The sequence below is a fragment of the Triticum urartu genome, chromosome 4 (genome assembly GCF_003073215.2).
Source record: "Triticum urartu cultivar G1812 chromosome 4, Tu2.1, whole genome shotgun sequence".
NCBI classification, from domain to species: Eukaryota; Viridiplantae; Streptophyta; class Magnoliopsida; order Poales; family Poaceae; genus Triticum; species Triticum urartu.
The window spans coordinates 293,293,123-293,311,689 of NC_053025.1; positions in this window are offsets into that span (position 1 = coordinate 293,293,123).

Sequence of the window (18,567 nt, forward strand, 5' to 3'; positions counted from 1 at the left end):
CGTGTTCCCCAACTCCGGACACCGGAGATCCCCTTCACCGTCCCCGCCGCATCAGCTCATCCCCGACCTCACCAACTGCCTCGACGTGACCCCTGTGAGCTCAGCCACCTCCCCATCCTCTCCGTTTAACTTCTCGAGCACCGCAGCGACCGCACCAAGCTCGGCCGCACCCACCGCCGCCACCGCACATCGCCGTCGTGGCCACAGCCATGTTGGCTCGCAACCGAGCACGCCATCGTCTTCAACGCACTCGCAGGCGCCCGTAGCACCCCCGCACACCCCTCGCCGTGCCTCCTAGCGACTAGTTCGACCTCGCCCGAACTCCGGCAGCCGCAACGCTCGTTGCCGGCGACGTTTCCTGCCACCCCAGCTCCACCCACTGCCACCACTCGACGCGGCTCACTCCCCGCATCACGTAGATGGTCTCCGCCATCCTTTTGGTCGCCGGAGTGCAAAACCCACGCTGCTCCGCCACGTCTGGCCTCGCCGGCGGCTAAACGCCGGCGAGTTTGACCCTGTTTGACCCCGTGTGGGCCCAGGTTGACCTCCCCTGAGTCTCTGACACGTGGGACCGCCCAGCTAATTAACTTAGATTAGCACTAATCAAAAATTAGTTAATTAATTAACTACTGACACGCGGGTCCCACTAGTCAGGTTTGACCTGGACTGGCATGTTGACCCCTGACGTCACTCTAACGCAATGTTGACGCAATAAATCATTTACTGGATTTATTCTTATACAGGAAATACCAGAAAATATTACAAACTTCAATAATTCATAACTTTTAATCTGTAACTCCAAATGCAAAGAGTTATATATAAAATTTGATCAGAAAAATTCAATCTTTCCATCTGTAGTGGTTTCATGCATGACAAAACACTTTAACATTGTTGTTTAGGTGAAACAAGCTAATACACTTATAATGCTTAAGAACATAAGCTTCCATTTGAATCTTTGATTCAAATGGACCCAAACCAACTTGTTTCACATTGCATTAGGCAGGACACCTCATATTGTCATGTCATAGCATGCATCATATTGTTGCATATTGCCATGTGATGATTGTATTCTGTGGTGTCTTTCATGGTAGGTTCTGCCTCTGAGGATATTTCCGAGTATCCAGCTGAAGGGCAGTACCCTACTACTACTCCATCAGGCAAGCAGCCCCATTGATCATATCGATACAATCCCATGTTCTCGCTTCTGCTCTCATTTACTGCATTAAGACAACAACGTTTCAAACTGCCGTGTGCTACGGTAGTTGAACCCTTATCCTCTGCATGACCTGTCATTGCCACAGTAACTAGATGAAACCCACTAGCATGTGTAGGAGTTGATTGAGCCATGTATGTGTTTCCTACCTTGCTATGCCTGCTATGCTTAGAGTTGTGTCGGGTCTGGTTCATCTGGGTGATGGGCTAGAGTGAAATGGTTACGTCGGTAATGTTATAACGCCCTCGATGCGGCTATATCTCCCACGTGTCGAAGCACGACTTAGAGGCATAACCGCATTGAAAGCAATGTCGCAAGTGAGGTAATGTTCACACAACCCATGTATTACGTAAGGGAAAGAGATACATAGTTGGCTTACAATCGCCACTTCACACAATTACATGAATAAAGCATTACATCATCCAAATACAAACAAGGTCCGACTACGGAACCAAAATAAAAGAAGAACCCCAAATGCGACAAGGTCCCCGATCAACCCCAACTGGGCTCCACTACTGATCAACTAGAACGAAACAACACAAAGGACAAGATCTTCATCGAGCTCCTCCTTGAGCTTGGTTGCGTCATCTGCACGGACTCAGCGGCAGCTGCAAGCTGGTTTTGGCAGTATCTGTGAGTCACGGGGACTCAGCAATCTCGCATCCTCGCGATCAAGACTATTTAAGCTTATGGATAAGGTAAAGGTATGATGTGGAGCTACAGCAAGCGACTAGCATATATGGTGGCTAACGTACACAAATGAGAGCGAGAAGAGAAGGCAAAGCACGGTCGAACAACTATGATCAAGAAGTGATCCTAGAACAACCTACGTCAAGCATTACTCCAACACCGTGTTCACTTACCGGACTCTGCCGAAAAGAGACCATCACGGTTACACACGCGTTTGATGTATTTTAATTAAGGTCAACTTCAGGTTTTCTACAACCGAACGTTAACAAATTCCCATCTGCCCATAACCGCGGGCACGGCTTTCGAAAGTTCAAATCCCTGCAGGGGGTCCCAACTTAGCCCATGACAAGCTCTCACGATCAACGAAGGATATTCCTTCTAGAGGGAAGTCCCGATCAGACTCGGAATCCCGGTTACAAGACATTTCGACAAGGTAAAACTAAACCAGCAACACCGCCCGAATGTGCCGACAAATCCCGATAGAAGCTGCACATATTTCTTTCTCAGGGCACACTCAGATTGTCTTAGGTACGGGTAGGCCAGCCCAGAGTTGCCCCTGGTGGCCACCGGCAGCTGACAGGTTGGACCAACACTCAGAGGAGCACTGGCCCGGGGGGGTTAAAATAATGATGACCCTTGAGTCTGCAGAACCCAAGGGAAAGAAAAGGCTAGGTGGCGAATGGTAAAACCAATGTTGGGCCTTGCTGGAGGAGTTTTATTCAAGGCGAACTGTCAAGGGGTTCCCATTATAACCCAACCGCGTAAGGAACGCAAAATCCGGGAACATAACACCGATATGACGGAAACTAGGGCGGCAAGAGTGGAACAAAACACCAGGCATAAGGCCGATCCTTCCACCCTTTACCAAGTATATAGATGCATTAATTAAATAAGAGATATTGTGATATCCCAATAAGTAAACGTGTTCCAACAAGGAACAACATCTCCATGTTCCAACAAGGAACAAAACTTCAATCTTCACCTGCAACTAACAACGCTATAAGAGGGGCTGAGCAAAGCGGTAACATAGCCAAACAACGGTTTGCTAGGACAAGGTGGGTTAGAGGCTTGGTTCAACAATATAGGAGGCATGATAAGCAAGTGGTAGGTATCGCAGCATAGGCATAGCAAAAGAGCGAGCAACTAGCAAGCAAAGATAGAAGTGATTTCGAGGGTATGGTCATCTTGCCTGAAATCCCGCAAGGAAGAAGAACGAGTCCATGAAGAAGACAAACGGACATAGTCGAACGGTTCCTAACAAACGCGACGTTATTGGAACCAACCCGAAGAAGCAACACCGGAAAGAAGCACACAACATAGTAAACAAACCTCACACGAACATGGCATGATCCACAACAAGTATGATGCATGTCCGGTTTAATGAAGCATGGCATGGCAACGAGCACAAGCAATTCTACAAATTAAGTGGAGGTCAATATGCAACTCCGTTGCATATCGACGAAACACCACATTCAAGTTATTTAGTTCGATCTCGTTTATGTACCCAACAATATTAAATGTTGTTAAACATGGCAAGAGGGTGAAGCAAATGAAAACTACCTATCTAGGCAAGATTAAAATGAGGCCGGAACAACAAACAACAAGTCCGGAAACTCCTCATGTGCATGTTTTAAGGTTTGATACTGTTCTGCCCTAAACCTTATTTTATGGTTATTAAACATGCAAGATGATGCCACCATGTTAAACTAGGCAAATTTCTACCCCATTTACATATAAAGTTTATTAAAATCCGAGTTACGGTTATTTGGTTATGAATTAAAGCATTTTAACATGGCATAGGGGCAAATTTAATCAAACCGCATCTTAAATATTTTAAACATAGATGAAAGTTGGATATAAAGAAACTAGACAAAATTCTAAGCAAGTTTCATATAAATTTTAATTAATTCCGATGCATGGTTATTTAGGTGTGGGCATTATAAAATGATGGCATATGCTGTAAATATGCATGCACTGGATAAATTGCAAAATTCGTTGGACAAAGGAAAAAAACAAATGGGCCGAAATCTGAGGGATCTGGGCTGGTGGGAGCTGCTCACTTTGGGCCTGGCCCGGCCGGACGAAGAGGGAGGCCTGCTGGAAAGAAAAAACTAGCAGCGGGTGGCTGGGCCTTGGGCCTGACGGTGGAGGAGGGAGGCCAGCAGGGGCGAGGCTGGGCCGGGAGGCCTAGCACTGGGCCTCGCGTGCGGGGAGGAGGCTCACGCGAACGAGCGGTGGCCCACGCGGCTGACGACGCGATCGTCGTTCTGCTCGTGCCTGAGTCGCACGAGCAGGAGGCAGTGGCGGCGGCGTCCAAAGTCAATGGCGGGGCAGCGGCGTCTCCGGCAGGTTAGGGCGACGGGGAGGACCGGAGAGGATAGATCTGGCCCCGGGGGCCTCATTCCCAGTGACGGCGAGCTCGGGAAAGCTCCGGGCGGTGGCGCTCCCTGGTGAGTGGGAGAGAGAGATTCGGTGAGAAGGGAGGGGGAATAAGCAGGAGGAAGAAGGGAAGGAAAGGTGCAGCCTGGTGGTGGCCACGGACGGCAGGGCTCCTCCTTGAGCTGCGGGAGCTGCTGCTGCTTGCGGGGGTGCTCGGGGCAGGGGCTGCATGGGCTCAGAGAGGCAGGGGCGGGGTGGATCGAGGAAGGCGGGTGGCGACTGGGTGGTGCTGAAATTGAGGAGAAAGTGGGCGGCGGCGCTAGGGTAGGATGGAAGGGACAAACTGCCTAGGATCTAGGGTTGGTCTAGTTTTAGACTAGGGAGTATATATACATAAGGAAAGAGGGAGAGTTTAGGGGCTAAACCGTCCCTCCAATTAAAATCGAGCGGTCGAGATAAATAGACTAGGAAGTCCAAATAAGAAAACGGAGACATTTTGTAGATGTTTGGGGATGATCCGGACACGACGGTGACGACTGCTCGGGTCGGGTCCGGGACAATTTTCGGACGCGCGCGCGAGGAGGCCTGCGGGCTGACGAGAGAGGTTAGGTTGGACCTGGAGGTAGGTAGTGGGCTGTGCGGAAGTCCTCAGGCTGAGAGAAGAGAAGAGAGAGGCCCGGCGACTATTTCCCGAGACCGAAAACGCCCGACGTTAGACCGGCTATAATGCCGCTATAGTTATCCGTTGGGGCATCAAACGATCTCCGAATGCGATGAAACTTGACAGGCGGTCTATCTACACTATAATAAGACCACACGTCAACTCTCATCCCATTCCGAGAACATTTTCTAGCCACTTATAAAATACAATTTCGGACATGCCGCGGGCGCGCGCAAGTGTGTCTAGCCTCAGAATGGACAACGGAGAGAACGAGGAGGCCGGGACGGATGCAAGTTTTGAAAACATGATGATGCAATGCACATGATGACATGACAAGATGCAACACGCAAGCGAATGACATGGCAACAGCATCGAATAACTCGAAGACACCTGGCACATCGGTCTCGGGGCGTCACAAATGTGAGGGATGTGTTGAACATGTTTTGGTAAAGGTATCAATGAGAGGCCATGTAGGAGTACATGGTGGGTTGTTTCATTTAGGTCGTCCATAAGAACTGAGATCTGTATGCGTGATTTAAGATTCAGCTACTACCACACATTGGGCCCTGAAATATGACCCCGCTCGACTTACTGACCCCTCTCGTCCTCTGTCCAGGAGGTGCAACTAGTTTCTGGTGTTTGTAGGTTATGTGTTGGCGGCCGTGCATAGCGCTGACCCTAGGGGTGGGCTACGATGCGGTAGATACACCGTGGCCGGGTATGCCGGGCGCCCGTGTGGCATCTCGGGGCCCTGTACACATCATTTGGGGCCGTTGAGGACACCCCGGCCAGATTTCCTTGCGGATGGAACCCGAATAGGTGATAAACCTGGACTAGAGACTCGTGTGGTTAGTCGGGTCGTGGTCTACACCCACGTCGGCTTTCGCTTGAAGTCTGTCGAGCACATGTCGTGTGCAGACGCTAAGTGGTGGAAACATGTGTGATGGTGTACACCCCTGCAGGGTATAAAACTATTCGAATAGCCGCGTCCGCGGTAAAGGACTACTTGGTTGCCTATACAGTTCACAGACAAGTTAATGGTTACTACTAAAAGACTCAAGATAAGTGTGAGTACCGAGGATGGCCCTCTCGTAGGATGACGAGGGAGGATCCCCGGTGGAGTATTGTGTTGGTGATTAGTGGACTCGTGTGCGGAAACTATTTTACAGTGGTGTCTTGTAGGATAGCTTAGCCAAGAGTCAAAGCTGGCTTGCTGCAATAACTCCACCACCTTCTTGAGAATAAGCATGTATAGTAGGATCTGTTGTAAGACTTGCTGAGTACCTTTGTACTCATGTTGCTTTAATTACTGTTTTCATATGACAACACCGCCCCCTCCGATGGGTTTTACGTAGACCTCGACGTCGATGAGCAACTTGCCACCCAGGTGGTGATTCTGGCCATGGAGGGCCCTATGTAGATAGACAGGCTTCGACAAGCCTTCTTTCTTTCTAGTGTCTGTACTCAGACTTATTTGCTTCTGCATGTGCTTGTATGCTTGTATGACTTGAGTGTCAGGTCCTATGACCCCTACCTGTATGAACATGTTATGTATGGCTCTCCGGAGCCTTTAAATAAAGTACTTGGGTGGTAGAGTTTTGTTGTGATGCCATGTTGTATTTGCACATATCGAGCATATTGTGTGTATGATTGAAATGCTTGGTATGTGTGGGATCAGACAATCTAGTTGTTTATCCTTGGAAGCCTCTCTTATGGGGAAATGTAGTCTAGTGCTCCTTGAGCCATAGTAGTCCGCTACAGCCCGGTTCACCGGAATCCTACTAGCCTAGCACTACTGCTCAGGACACTTGACTGGCTGGCATGTGTTTCACTTTGTTCCTATGTCTGTCCCTTCGGGGAAATGTCACGCAGTGACATCCGGAGTCCTGCCTAGCCTGCTACAGCCCGGGTTCCCCGGAGTCCTGTTAGCCCAGTGCTACAGCCCGGATTCACACGCTGTTGACCGACATGCTCGATGTGATTCATGTATGCCTGTCCCCATAGGTCTGTGCCGCTTTGGGTTCACGACTAGCCATGTCGGCCCGGGTTCTCTATCATATGGATGCTAGCGACACTATCATATACGTGAGCCAAAGGCGCAAACGGTCCCGGGCCATGGTAAGGCGACACCCGTGGGGATACCGTGCGTGAGGCCGCAAAGTGATATGAGGTGTTACCGGCTAGATCGATGTGACTTGGAATCGGGGTCCTGACAAATGGTCACATTATGAACTGAATCGGTCTGAACGAGTTTTCTGATTCGGTCCCTCCGAGTTTGGTAAATTGTGTGTAACGGTTAGATTTCTTGTGGAGGCTATATATACCCCTCCACCCTTCCTTCATTAGTATGGAGAGCCATCAGAACGTGCCTACACTTCAGCATTCATTTTCTGAGAGAGAACCACCTACTCATGTGTTGACACCAAGATATTCCATTCCAACCATTTGAATCTTGATCTATAGCCTTCCCCAAGTTGCTTTCCACTCAAATCATCTTTCCACCAAATCCAAATCTGTGAGAGAGAGTTGAGTGTTGGGGAGACTATCATTTGAAGCACAAGAGCAAGGAATTCATCACACACCGTCTATTACCTTTTGGAGAGTGGTTTCTCCTTGATTGGTTAGGTGTCACTTGGGAGCCTCTGTCAAGATTGTGGAGTTGAACCAAGGAGTTTGTATGGGCAAGGAGATCACCTACTTCGTTAAGATCTACCCTTGAGGCAAGTCCTTCGTGGGCAATGGCCATGGTGAGATAAACAAGGTTGCTTCTTCGTGGACCCTTCGTGGGTGGAGCCCTCCGTGGACTCGCGCAACCGTTACCCTTCGTGGGTTGAAGTCTCCATCAACGTGGATGTACGATAGCACCATCTATCGGAACCACACCAAAAATCTCCGAGTCTCCAATTGTGTTTGCACACTCCGATCCCATCCCTTTACTTTCTTGTAAATTGCATGATTTACTTTCCGCTGCTCATATACTCTTTTCATGCTTGCTTGAATGTATTGTGAATGGTTAAACTTGTGCTAAAACTCCACCTTAGCTTAAAGAAATTAAAAACTGCTACTTTTCTTTGCTAAGAGTCTATTCACCCCCCTTTAGACACCTCTTCTCGATCCTTTCAATTGGTATCAGAGCATTGATCTCCATTGCTTTGGTTTAATCACCATTGGAGGAAGATGGATGAGTCTACATTGGGGAGTCTTAGACGTAGAGTGCCTATACTTGATGGAGAGTTCTTTCATGAGTAGAAAATTGAGATGCTTGAGATTTTCAATGAATATCATTTGAACAAGTACATTACTAGCCCTTGTGAACCCCTTGTTGACCCCTTGGATCCTACCCTTGATGAGTCTATTGACATGATCTGTAATCCTAGAATTGTCAATTTAATCACTAGAGGATTACCTAGAAACTTGATTGCTAGCTTGCCTGCTCTTGATTGTGCTTACACCATATGGAGATTTCTTGAGGAACGATTTCCAAACTATTCCTTGCGAAACTTAGATGAAATTCTTCATAAGTCTACTGCCTTGAGTAAGATGAATTCCTATGATCCTAGGTTTGGTGATTGTCTATTTGAGATTACCAATCTCATGCGTGCCAAAGGAGATGTTGGAATCATTAGCAATATCATCTCCGAAGCCATTGGAATTCATAAAGATGATTATTGTGATGACCATTTATCTAATGAATTACCCTCTCTAGGAATTGATCCATCACAAGACGATGTTGAACATGGATACTATGATGAGGATGATGATAGTGACTTTGATCTCGACGAGTCTATGAGACACTTCGGTCTTATGGCAAATCTTCGCGGCTACATGGTTGGAGGAAAGGAATGGGTTCTTGATAGTGGATGTACCGATCACATGATCGGAGATAAGGATATGTTTCGTGAGCTCGCTGAAAACGACGGCCCTCGAAAGTATGTCACTTTTGGTGACAACTCAAAGGGTAAGGTGGTTGGCCTTGGTAAGGTGGCCATCTCACATGATAGCTCCATACAAAATGTTATGCTCGTTGAATCCCTTGGCTATAATCTACTTTCCGTATCTATAATTGCTGACTTTGGTTTCAATGTCCTATTTACTAAAGTAGATTGCCAAGTGTTTCATAGAGATAACCACAATATGGTCTTTACCAGTTTACGTAGAGGTGATCTTTACATTGTTGATTTCACTAAAAAAAGGCTCAACCTAGAACTTGCTTAATTGCTAAATCTTCTAAAGGTTGGTTGTGGCATGGAAGATTAGGTCATGTGGGCATGCGAAATCTTGATAAGCTTATTAAAGGTGATAATATCCTTGGAGTAAAAGATGTTATATTTGACAAGGATAGATTGTGCAGTACTTGTCAAGCAGGAAAACAAGTTGGAGGAAGTCATTCCGTGAAGAACATTATGACCACGAGAAGACCGCTCGATCTACTTCGTATGGATCTCTTTGGTCCTAACGCCTACAAAAGTCTCGGTGGTAACTCATTTGGTCTAGTCATAGTCGATGATTTTTCAAGATTTACGTGGGTATTCTTTCTTGATGATAAATCGCAGGTCCAAAAGATCTTCAAGAACTTCACTAGGAAGGCCCAAAATCAATTTGAAGTGCAGATCAAGAAGGTTCGAAGCGACAACAGAACAAAGTTCAAGAACGCAAATGTGGATACCTTTCTTGACGAAGAAGGGATTTCACACGAGTTCTCGGCTACGTACACACCTCAACAAAACGGAGTTGTTGAGAGGAAGAACCGGACTCCTATTGAGATGGCGAGAATGATTCTTCATGCGTACAAGACGCCAAAAAACTTTTGGGCGGAAGCGGTTGAGACAGCTTGTCATGCAACAAATCGCTTGTATCTTCACAAGCTACTCGGCAAAACGGTATATGAGCTTCTCACTGGTAACAAACCCCAAGTTGGATACTTTCAAGTATTCGGCTCAAAGTGCTACATTCTTGATAAGCATCATCATTCTAAATTTGCTCCTAAATCTCATGAGGGTTTCCTACTTGGTTATGGCTCAAACTCTCACACTTACTGTGTCTACAACAATTTCACCCAAAAGGTTGAAGGGACGGTGGATGTGAAGTTTGATGAATCTAACGGCTCGCAAGTATAGCAATTTCCAATTGATGTAGGAGACAAAGACCCTTTTGAAGCAATCCAAGACTTGTCTATTGGCAAGATTCGTCCAACGGAGGTGAAGGAGAGTACCTCGTCCATCCAAGTGGAAGCTTCTACCTCACGACAAGGTGAACCAAGAGTTGACATGGAAGCATCCACAAGTGGGACACGCTAAGATGAAGAAAACGAGGAAGTACACAAGATGAACCTCATTAACCTTGATAACCCACAAGTATAGGGGATCACAATAGTTTTCGATAAGTAAGAGTGTCGAACCCAACAAGGAGCTAAAGGCAGAACAAATATTCCCTCAAGTTCTATCGACCACCGATACAACTCTACGCACGCTTGATGTTCGCTTTACCTAGAACAAGTATGAAACTAGAAGTACTTTGTAGGTGTTTTTGGATAGGTTTGCAAGATAATAAAGATTATGTAAATAAAAAGTAGGGGCTGTTTAGATAAAGACACAACTAAGTTAGTTTTAGTAAAGAGCCTTTTATTACGAGAAATTTATTTGTCCCTAGGCAATCGATAACTAGACCGGTGATCATTATTGCAATTTTATATGAGGGAGAGGCATAAGCTAACATACTTTCTCTACTTGGATCATATGCACTTATGATTGAAACTCTAGCAAGCATCCGCAACTACTAAAGATCATTAAGGTAAAACCCAACCATACCATTAAAGCATCAAGTCCTCTTTATCCCATACGCAACAACCCCCTTACTCGGGTTTGTGTTTCAGTCACTCACGCAACCCACTATAAGCGAATCATGAACGTATTGCAACACCCAACAGTGGGGATCCCTCACGCTTGCGTGACACGGAGAGCACCATAGGATAGCACCAATAATAAAACATGCAACTCAAACCAATCACGATCATCAAATAACCCATAGGACAAAACAATTCTACTCAAACATCATAGGATAGCCATACATCATTGGGAAATAATATATAGCATTGAGAACCATGTTTAAGTAGAGATTACAGTGGATAAGAGAGGGGTTACACCGCTGCATAGAGGGGGGAAGAGTTGGTGATGATGGCGGTGAAGTTGTTGGTGAAGATTGCGGTGATGATGATGGCCCCGGTGGCACTCCGGTGCCACCGGAAGCGAGGGGGAGAGAGCCCCCCTCCTTCTTATTCTTCCTTGACCTCCTCCCTAGATGGGAGAAGGGTTTCCCCTCTGGTCCTTGGCCTCCATGGCGTGGGAGGGGCGAGAGCCCCTCCGAGATTGGATCTGTCTCTTTGTCTCTCTCTGTTTCTGCGTTCTCAGATTCTACCCTTTCACCGTTTTATATATTCTTGGAGATCCGTAACTCCGATTGGGCTGAACTTTTAACACGATCTCTATCCGGATATTAGCATTCTTGCGGCGAAAGAAGGGCACAAACTGCCTTACGGGGTGTCCACGAGGGTTAGGGGCGCGCCCCCTGCCTCGTGGGCCCCTCGAGCATCGTCTCGCGTGGATTTTTCTTCCCAAAAATCATATATATTCCAAAAAAAGTCTCCATCAGTTTTTATTCCGTTTGGACTCCGTTTGACATGGATATTCTGCGAAACAAAAAATGTGCAACAAACAGGAACTGGCACTGGGCACTGGATCAATATGTTAGTCCCAAAAATAGTATAAAAAGTTGCCAAAAGTATATGAAAGTTGTAGAATATTGCATGGAACAATCAAAAATTATAGATACGAAGGAGACATATCAGCATCCCCAAGCTTAATTCCTGCTCGTCCTCGAGTAGGTAAATGATAAAAAAGATAATTTGTGATGTGGAATGCTAGCATAATATTGATCACATATCTAATCATGGCATGAATATTAAGACACGAGTGATTCAAAGCAATAGTCTATCATTTGACATAAAAACAATAATACTTCAAGCCCACTAATAAAGCAATCATGTCTTTTGAAAATAACAAGGCCAAAGAAAGTTATCCCTACAAAATCATATAGTCTGGCTATGCTCCATCTTCACCACACGAAATATTCACATCATGCACAACCCCGATGACAAGCCGAGCAATTGGTTCATACTTTTTAACGCGCTTCAGCATTTTCAACCCTCACGCAATACATGAGCGTGAGCCATGGATATAGCATTATAGGTGGAATAGAATGGTGGTTGTGGAGAAAACAAAAAGGAGAAGATAGTCTCACATCAACTAGGCATATCAACGGGCTATGGAGATGCCCATCAATAGATATCAATGTGAGTGAGTAGGGATTGCCATGCAACGGATGCACTAAGAGCTACAAGTGTATGAAAGCTCAGACTGAAAACTAAGTGGGTGTGCATCCAACTTGCTTGCTCATGAAGACCTCGGGCATTTGAGGAAGCCCATCATCGGAATATACAAGCCAAGTTCTATAATGAAAATTCCCACTAGTATATGAAAGTGATAGCTCAAGAGACTCTCTATATGAAGAACATGGTGCTACTTTGAAGCACAAGTGTGGTAAAAGGATAGTAACATTGCCCTTTTATTTAATTATTTTTATATATTTTTATTTGGCCTCCCTTTTTCTTTTTCTTTTGCCTTTCTTTTTTATTTTTCCTTTCCCTTTTTTTGCCTTTCTTTTTTTTGGGACAATGCTCTATTAATGATGATCATCACACTTTTATTTACTTACAACTCAATATTACAACTCGATACTAAAACAAATATATGACTCTATATGAATGCCTCCGGCAGTGTACCGGGATGTACAATGATCTAGCGTAGCAATGACATCTAAAAACGGACAAGCCATGAAAACATCATGCTAGCTATCTTACGATCATGCAAAGCAATATGACAATGATGCTCAAGTCATGTATATGATGATGATGGAAGTTGCATGGAAATATATCTCGGAATGGCTATGGAAATGCCATGATAGGTAGGTATAGTGGCTTTTTTGAGGAAGGTACATGGTGGGTTTATGGTACCGGCAAAATTTGCACGATACTAGAGAGGCTAGCGATGATGGAAGGGTGAGAGTGCGTATAATCCATGGACTCAACATTAGTCATAAAGAACTCACATACTTATTGCAAAAGTTTATTAGCCCTAGAAGCAAGGTACTACTATGCATGCCCCTAGGGGGATAGATTGGTAGGAAAAGACCATCGCTCATCCCCGACCGCCACTCATAAGGAAGACAATCAATAAATACCTCATGCTCCGACTTCGTTACATAACGGTTCACCATACATGCATGCTACGGGAATCACAAACCTCAACACAAGTATTTCTACTAATCCACAGCTATCCACTAGCATGACTCTAATATCACCATCTTTATATCGCAAAACTATTGCAAGGAATCAAACATATCATATTCAGTGATCTACAAGTTTTATGTAGGATTTTATGACTAACCATGTGAATGACCAGTTCTTGTCATCTCTCTAAATAGATATAAGTGAAGCAAGAGAGTTTAATTCTTTCTAAAAAAGTTATGCCCATGCTCTAACAAATATAAGTGAAGCAAAAGAGCATTCTACAAATGGCGGTTGTCTATGTAAAGGGAAACAGGCAATCCAAACTTTAAATGATATAAGTGAAGCACATGAAACATTCTATAAAGCCATACTCAAAAGATATAAGTGAAGTGCATAGAGAATTCTATAAATAAACTAAGGACTATCTCATACCAGCATGGTTCATAAAACAAAAATGAAAACTAAATGCAAAAGACGCTCCAAGATTGCACATATCGCATGAACGAAACGAATCCGAAAACATACCGATACTTGTTGAAGAAAGAGGGGATGCCTTCCGGGGCATCCCCAAGCTTAGATGATTGAGTCTCCTTGAATATTTACTTGGTGTGCCTTGGGAATCCCCAAGCTTGAGATCTTGCCTCTCTTCCTTCTTCTCACATCGAGACCTTCTATATCATCGAACACTTCATCCACACAAAACTTCAACAGAAAACTCGGTAAGATCCGTTAGTATAATAAAGCAAATCACTAGTACTGTTGCAAACCAATTAATATTTTGTTTTTGCATTGTGTCTACTGTAATATAAATTTTTCATGGCTTAATCCACTGATATGAATCGATAGTTTCATCAAAACAAGCAAACTATGCATCAAAAACAGAATCTGTCTAAAACAGAACAGTCTGTAATAATCTGAACATTCACCATACTTCTGATGCTTGAAAAATTCTACCAAAATTAGGCAAAATACACAATTTTTATAGAAAGACAGTTCAAAAAGAATCAGAACCATTTGACGTCCCAGCTAAAAATGTAAAATCGTGCACTACAGCCAAAGTTTCTGTCCTGCACCGTACAAACCATCAAGCAAATGTAAACATCCTAAAGGCAAACCTTGGCACATTATTTTTATAATACAATGGAATTGTACAAGGGGATAATTATTTTTATTTAACCCACTTCAACAATGCTTGTCTTTCTCACTTTCACTTTCCTTTTTTGAAAAAGTTTTGGGTTCCCCTCTTTATTTTTGTTGTTTTTAAACTATATGAAAGCACTCAACAGAAATAAATGACTCTCTAAAACTTCCGGGTTGTCTCTCATGCGGAGCATCCCAAGGTCATCCCCATGGACCTACCATCATCTCATCAAGTGCCTAGTGGACCCATGACTCGATCACGTGCAAGAGCTCTTGAAACCGAGGTGATGTCTCTCCTCTCACAATTCCACTTCGATGCACATGAAGCATGGCTACTACCTCATATGGACACTCTGTGCATACTCAGGTACCATGGAGAAGCTAAGGAGCAAGGACAAGAAGAAGAGGAAGATGGACGAGAAGACGGAGAAGAAGGAGGGCTGAAGGAAAAGTCCCAGCCATCGGACGACCGGCCAGGACCGGACGTCCGGCGCCTGAAGCATCAGCCGAGCCCTAGCGAGCGGACATCCGGTCCAGACCGGACGACCAGTGCCCCTGCACCCGAGGCCAAGGAGCGGACGTCCGGCCCCGACCGGACGACCGGCGCGACCGCACCCGAGCCAGCATCAGCGGAAGTCCGGAGCCTCCTGACGTCCGGCAGCCCCATCACAGAACGGATCCAGCGGACGTACGAAGGAGACCGGACGACCGGATGCTCATGAGACACTGGACGACTGGTCCCCAGCGGACGTCCGGTACCTGGTTGCGTCCAGATTCGGGCCCGAGGCCCATGTACCCCTGCTTTCGCCCCCATTTGCACTTCGACTATAAATAGACCTCTCCCACCTCCTTTCTAGGGTTAGCAATTGTTTAGCTCATATTTGTGAGAGAGCTTTGCTCATCCACTTGGTCACCTTCTCCTCGGAGATTCGAGCCTCCACCGGAGAAGATCCCCCAACCGGATTCAAGCCCCCTTTACGGGAAGATCCCCTTGTGGATTCAAGACCTCCTCACGGAGAAGAACCGGTTACCGTGTATTGTCCTTAGTTATCCGTGGATTCATGTATCTCTACCTATGTACTCGAGGATCTAGCCCATGTGTGACTTATTCGTGTCGGTTTAGTGATTTTCTCTCATGTTTTCTCTCCGTTCTTCCCCGTGTTCTTCGTGTTTTCCCCGGGATCCGCTCCTTTCATGAAAGATCAGGCGATTAGGGTCTCTACCCTACATCATCTTAGTATCTAGAGCAAGGTTGATCACGATTTCGGAGCCCCCTCTTCGTTTTCTAGCTTGATTTTGTTGTTTTTCGTCCTAATCCGAAAAACCCCACAAAAATAGCCCCAAAAAATTTTCTTGTTATTTGTGAGTTTTGATGATGTTTTGTTGGTTTGATCCATGAATCTGTTGTGTTGCAAGTGGATCTAGCCTTCCCCCACCATCTCCACCTCGAAATCCATCCAAAATCCACGAAATTCATATCAATTTTGCCCCGATCCACCAGACGACCGCAACTTACCGGACGTCCGGAGCCGCTGGAACCACCAGATGTCCGACCTTTCCGGACGACCGGAACCTCTAACCCGAGCTGAAATTAGCGGATTTCCTACCCGACCGGACGTCCGGCGACCGGACATCCGTCCATGTCCGAACGACCGCTACTTCCACCACATCATCCGCTACACCACCACTGACTTTCCGCAAACATTGCCTATACCCCATCCCACACCACCACTTACCCGCTACCTACTCCGACGTTTTTAGTCGCACTTGGTTTTGAGAATTTGAGTTGTGGCACCGTATCCTTTTGTGTTTCGGCTATCTAGGTACGGTTCGACATCGACATCACCGCCGCTCATTTTCGCCACGGACGCGTCATCAACAACGACCACCTCGACTACGACTTGGTATTCGTGCCACCATTTTGACACCATACCGGAAGCAAGACCAGTAACCTCATCTTGGTATTGGACATATCACGCTTGCCATTACATTGATAGCCATCATAGCCTTACTCCTTTGCGCTGCTTACCCATCGAGACTAGCCATTGAGTATTGTCGGCAACGAGACTTGTGCACATTAGTGATCATACTTCCCATAGCATACATACATACATCATTGTTGCCTATATTGGTATCATCTCTTGTGTCACAAAGTTGTCTTCGCATACTCACTTGCTATCTTGGTTCGTCAAGCATTGCATGAGAAAAGAGCTCAAACATCAAAGAGCCAACCAAGCTTTTAAGCAAAGAGGAAAGATAAGCAAAGAGCTTTTAAGCAAGAACCATAGCATCATACAACATTAAGATTGTCATACTCGATCATCTTGGATCATATCATAGCAACACCTTGCATAAAACATATTTGGGATAGAAGTCGTTGCATTTTTGCTAAGTAGGTTGTGCACAAGTTCTTGTATCCGCCCATCGTGCAATCGTGCTAGCGTCTCTCTAGTGTTGTGCAACAAGAGCATTTTTGTGGATTCCACATTCTGGCTCACCCTTGGTTGCACAACCCCACTTATCTTTTTGGGCATGTGTTTCCGTGTACCTTATATGCTTGGTGTACTTGTTACATTGCATCTTGCGAATCTTCTCCAACATTATTGAATCTTGCTTACATTCACATTAAAAATCGTGCCACCATCCTAACCAAGCTCCACCATGAGCTTTTACTTGTGTAGGTGTGAGAAACCGACGAGAATTCGTACCAATTGGGCTATTTCCTTGTCCTACATTGGAGTGATCATCGATTCACTTTCAACTTCGGTCAAGGTACATTTGGTATTCGTTCTTATCTTTCTACCACTCACATTTGTCTTGGAATGATGGATAGGCCAAGTACTTCTACCAACCCACTCTTCATGGAGCAAGACAACGACATGAACTCCTTCGTCACCAAAAGTCATCTCTTTGGTGCACAACGTGCTTTGCATCAAGAGCAACAAGCTATGAGTGAATGCATCGACAACCTTGCCGCCGACTTGCGACTTTCCGAGCAATGTACAAGGGACTACTTCGACCACAAGCTCGATGATCACAAGCAAGAGAATGACGCAAGGATGGACGAGATTCGTGCTTTGTTGCTCAACCGATCTTCTTCCACTTCAAGAAGGAGCCGTTCAAGTCGCCACTCCGACTTCACCCTCTCCGGCTCAAGTACACCGTCGTCAAACACTCTTCGACGTGCCGCGCGCAACGAGCGTCAAGCAAACCTCAATCCACTTCGAGACACCGACTCTCAGGAACGTCGACGTCGTCAAACGGAAGAAGCCTTTGCGCTAGCACGAGAACGACAACGACAACGCCAACATGAAGAGGAAGAATGCGTGCGTCTACACCAAAATGCACAAGATGCCGAGACACAACGTCAAGAACAACAACTCCGTGATGCTCAAACACTTGAGGCGCAACAAGCTCTGCGCGATGCGAGTCGAGCCGTTGCCAACCGAGGCCGACAAGCCCGTGAACAAGAGGAAGCACTTCGCAAAGAAATTCAAGAACGACGATTTCAAGCTCGCATGCATCGTCTAGTTCCTCCTCGAGCTCGACGCGCTCCTCCACAAGCTCGCCAAGACCATCAAGTTAATCAAGAGCATGACGACAATGGGAATCCTCCGCGACAAGAGCAACACGAGGCTGACAACCCTCCGCGTCAAGAGCACCACGAGTTGAACAATCATCTACAACATGGGCGTCATCATCCCCGACCCCAACACAATGAAGAGCAATGCTACGGCAAGCTCAAGTTCACCATGCCCAAGTTCAACGGAAGCAACGATCCCGAAGAATACCTTTCATGGGCATTGAAAGTTGACAAGATCTTCCATTTGCACAATTATGAAGAAGAGAAGAAGATCGCGATGGCATCCCTTGAGTTCCAAGACTATGTCCTCATTTGGTGGGAACAAATCATAGAGCGCCACGAGGCAAGAGGTGAACCACCCATCATTACTTGGGCACAAATGAAGGATGTCATGAGAGCACGCTTCGTGCCTACCTACTACAATCGCGACCTCTTCAAGAAACTACAACAACTCAAGCAAGGAACCAAGAGCGTTGAAGAATACTACAAGGAGATGGAGATTGCAATAATAAGAGCCAATGTGATGGAAGATGATGAGCAAACAATGGCACGTTTTT